This window comes from Pan paniscus, chromosome 21 (assembly GCF_029289425.2).
Source record: "Pan paniscus chromosome 21, NHGRI_mPanPan1-v2.0_pri, whole genome shotgun sequence".
Taxonomy (NCBI): domain Eukaryota; kingdom Metazoa; phylum Chordata; class Mammalia; order Primates; family Hominidae; genus Pan; species Pan paniscus.
Genome location: NC_073270.2, coordinates 55474620 through 55479304, shown reverse-complemented (window position 1 = coordinate 55479304; position 4685 = coordinate 55474620). Strand labels below are relative to the sequence as shown.

The following is a 4685-nucleotide window of genomic DNA, read 5'->3' as shown; positions in this document are numbered from 1 at the left end:
TATATATATTCAATTTTATATAGATACACAATTTTTTTTTTTTTTTTTTTGAGATGGAGTCTCACTCTGTCACCCAGGCTGGAGTGCAGTGGCGCGATCTCAGCTCACTGCAAGCTCTGCCTCCCGGGTTCACGCCATTCTCCTGCCTCAGCCTCCCAAGTAGCTGGGACTACAGGCGCCCACCACCAGGCCTGGGTAATTTTTTTGTGTTTTTAGTAGAGATGGAGTTTCACCGTGTTTGGCAGGATGGTCTCGAACTCCTGACCTTGTGATCCACCTGCCTTGGCCTCCCAAAGTGCTGGGATTACAGGCGTGAGCCACCGCGACCGGCCCCACAATTACTTTTTAACCTAACACTATATCTTAGAGACTTTTCTACATCCCTATGTAGACAGCTTCATCATCCTTTTTTTTTTTTTTTTTTTTTTGAGACAGTCTCACTCTGTCGACCAGGCTGGAGTGCAGTGGCTCAATCTTAGCTCACTGCAATCTCTTCCTCTTGGGTTCCAGCAATTCTCTTGCCTCAGCCTCCTTTGAAGCTGGGATTACAGGTGTGTGCCATCCTGCCCAGCTAATTTTTGTATTTTTATTTATTTATTTATTTTTGAGACTGAGTTTCGCTCTTGTCTCCCAGGCTGGAGTGCAATGGCGCGGTCTCGGCTCACTGCAACCTTTGCCTCCCAGGTTCAAACGATTCTACTGTCTCACCATCCCAGGCAGCTGGGATTACAGGCGCCCACCTGGCTAATTTTTGTATTTTTAGTAGAGATGGGGTTTCACCACCACCACACCTGGCTAATTTTTGTATTTTTAGTAGAGATGGGGTTTCACCATATTGCCCAGGCTGGTCTCAAACTCCTGAGCTCAGGCGATCCACCCACCTCGGCCTCCCAAATGGCTGGGATTACAGGCATAAACCACCTCACTGGGCCATGAAATCAAGGAATATTTACAGAATACCCTTCTATCTGTAGTGTCATTAACAGCAGGCAGAGTTCCCTATGTTTAGTATTATGGAATCTTTACAGAGTACCCTTTGTTCTAGGTAGGTTCAGGGAAACCTGTACCCTCCTTTAGGTAGAATCATTAATTGTTTGAAGAGTGCTCTTCAGCTATAGAATCACCAACTGTGTACAAAAGCATAAAATCAAGAAGTTCTATATAGCCCATTTCTATCTATTAGAATTATGTAATATTTATAAAGCCTATTCATAGCAATGAAATCATAAATGTTTACAGAGCACTTCCTGTGTACAGAATTTCAGGGTGTCAGAACAAATAAGTTTTCCTTCTTGTATATGGAATTATGAACTGTCGGCCGGGAGCAGTGGCACACGCCTGTAATCCCAGAACTTTGGGAGGCCAGGGCGGGCGGATCACGTGAGGTCAGGAGTTTGAGACCAGCCTGGCCAACATGGTGAAACCTCTTCTCTACAAAAAATACAAAAATTAGCCAGGCGTGGTGGCCCATGCCTGTAATCCCAGCTACTTGGGAGGTTGAGGCAGGAGAATCGCTTGAACCTGAGAGGCAGAGGTTGCAGTGAGCCGAGATCGTGCCACTGCACTCCAGACGGGCTGGCAGAGTGAGACTCCATCTCAAAAAAATAAATAAAAATAATAAAATAAAAAAATCAAATTATGAACTGTTTTTGAGGAACACCCACATGTATACAGAATCATGGAATGTTTAGAGTCCTTTCTTTTCTTTTCTTGAGATGGAGTCTCGCTCTGTCACCCTCACTGGAGTACAGCGGCGCGATCTTGGTTCACTGCAATCTCCACCTCCCGGGTTCAAGTGATTATCATGCCTCAGCCTCCCAAGTCGCTGGGATTACAGGTTCCCATCACCATGGCCAGCTATTTTTTGTATTTTTAGTGAAGACAGGGTTTCACCATGTTGGCCAGACTGGTCGCAAACTCCTGACCTAGCCTCAGCCTCCCAAAGTGCTGGGAATACGGGTGTGAGCCACCGCGCCTGGCTAGAATCCTTTCTTGTAGCATGAATTTTGAACCGTTTGCAGAACATCTGTCCATGTATAAAATCATTGAATGTTTGCAGAACCTTTTTGCTTATCGTTATGGAATGTCTACAGAGCACCCTTCTGTACAGACTTAAGGAATGTTAGCTAAACCCCCTTCTATGTGGAATCATGGAATGTTGGCTGAGCCTTCTATGGTATAAAATCATGGAATGTTACCAAATACATTTCTTACTATAAAATCTTGAACATAGTTTTCTCCTGATGCTCAGTGGCTCAGGACCTGTGGTAGCTGCTGTAGTCAGGAGCCTGGTCAGCCTGGTCAGCGGCCTGCAGCATTTGCCCATAGCATTTGCCTGTGGTTACGATGATGAGTTTATGTCTCAATCCCAGATCTTTCCTCAGTGGAGTAACAGGAAAGCCAAGGATGGTGAAACTTAAGCGGGGAATGGAGTACTAGGGCTACCTGGTATCTGTAGATGGCTACATGAACATGCAGCTTGCAAATACAGAAGAATACATAGATGGAGCATTGTCTGGACATCTGGGTGAAGTTTTAATAAGGTGTAATAATGTCCTTTATATCAGAGGTGTGGAAGAAGAGGAAGAAGATGGAGAAATGATTGGGAGGCTGAGGCGGGTGAATCACTTGAGGTCAGGAGTTCAAGACCAGCTTGGCCAACAAGGTGAAACCCCATCTCTACAAAAATACAAAAATTAGCCGGGTGTGGTGGCACATGACTGTACTTCCAGCTACTCAAGAGGCTAAGGCAGGAGAATCGCTTGAACCCAGGAGGCAGAGTTTGCAGTGGAGATCACACTACTGCACTCCAGCCTGGGCGACAGAGGAAGACTCTGTCTTAAAAAAAAGAAAGAAAAAGAAGATGGGAAAATTAGAGAATAGCATCTTTTGTGGGGGATTTTTAAAATATATATTTCTAGACAATAAAGATTTGTTTTTCAAAAAAATAAAAATAAATGAAATACAATATTGAAACGTTAGCTCTATATTCCCTACTTACATGTTGGAGAGGGCCGGGGATGGTGGCTCACACCTGTAATTCCAGCACTTTGGGAAGCTGAGACAGGCAGATTGCCTGAGGTCAGGAGTTCGAGATCAGCCTGGCCAACATGGCGAAACCTTGTCTCTCCTAAAAATACAAAAATTAGCCGGGCGTGGTGGCACACACCTGTAATCACAGCTACTCAGGAGGCTGAGGCAGGAGAATCGCTTGAACCTGGCAGGCCGAGATTGCAGTGAGCCAAGATCGAGCCACTGCACTCCAACCTGGGAGACAGAGTGAGACTCCGTCTCAAAAAAAATAATAAAATAAAATAATTTTTTCAAAACAAAGCAAAAAAAGATTTTACTAAGTACAGTAATCTACAGTAAATCTTTTGATATATTAAAACTCATCTTGTAGGGCAAGGTCAGCAAAGTACAATCCATGAGCCAAATCTGGTCTGCTACTTGTCTTTGTAAATAAAGTTTTATTGGAACAGAAACACACTCCTTTGTTTACATAGTGGCTATGGCTGCCTTTGTGATAGAATAGCAGAATTAATTGACTGTGCCAAAGATTGTACAGCCAGTAAAATAAAAAATATTTACTATCTTGGCTGGGCACAGTGGCTCATGCCTATAATCTCAGCACTTTGGGAGGCTGAGACAGGCAGATTATTTGAGGCCAGGAGCTGGAGACCACCCTAGCCAAAATGGTGAAACCCTATCTCTACCAAAAATACAAAAATTAGCTGGGTGTGATGGCACATGGTGGTCCCAGCTACTCAGGAGGCTGAGGCAGGAGAATCGCTTGAACCCTGGAGGCGGAGACTACAGTGAGTTGAGATCAAACCACTGCACTGCAGCCTGGGCAACAGAGCAAGACTCCATCTCGAAAAAAAAAAAAATTTACTATCTCTAATCCCAGCCCTTTGGGAGGCTAAGGTGGGAGGATCACTTGAGGCCAGGAGTTTGAGACCAGCCTGGGTAATATAGTGACACCTTGTTTCTATAGAAAAAAATAAAAAATCTTTGCCAGGCATAGTGTTGTAAGTCTGTGTCCCAGTTACTTGGGAGGCTAAGGTGGGAGGATCACTTGAGCCCAAGAGGTCCAGGCTGCAGTGATCATGTGACTGCACTCCAGCCTGGGTGACAGAGTGAGACTCTTTCTCAAAAAAACAAACAAAAAAATTACTATCTGCCTCTTTATAAAAGAACTTTGCTCACCTGTGCTCTAGTGGGAAAATATACTCTGAATTTCTTTTTAATATTTAGTTTTTTTTTCTTTTCACAGCAGACTCAGCTGAATTCATAAATAGTTTCATTAATTCATTCAACCAATATTTACCAAACACCTATCAAGTGCTTAGGGTGCTAATTTAGGCACTGGGGTGCAAATATGAAAAAAAGACAGTGCTTGCCTTCAAGGACAGTCCTTCCCATCAAGAGCATTCCCCATGGCATTATGAAATCTACCCATAACCTTACATAATTTATAAGAAACCAGTTGTGTGACCTTGGGCAAATTTCTTAATCCTTCTAGACTTTTATTTCCTCATCTGCAAATGAGGGTGGCAGTAGTACTTACCTCAAGATGTTGTTGTAAAGATTAAGGGTTTTGTTTGTTCAGTGGTTTGTATTGTTTTGTTTTGAGACAGGGTCTCGCTGTGTCACCAGGATGGAGTGCAATGGAGCGATCTGGG

At 43.7% G+C, this 4685-nt stretch overlaps 1 pseudogene; it reads left to right on the top strand.

Moving 5' to 3' along the window:
• The first annotated feature begins 2349 nt into the window (after window positions 1-2349).
• Window positions 2350-4457, top strand: LOC100987283 (small nuclear ribonucleoprotein F-like; annotated as a pseudogene).
• The last annotated feature ends 228 nt before the right edge of the window (window positions 4458-4685 follow it).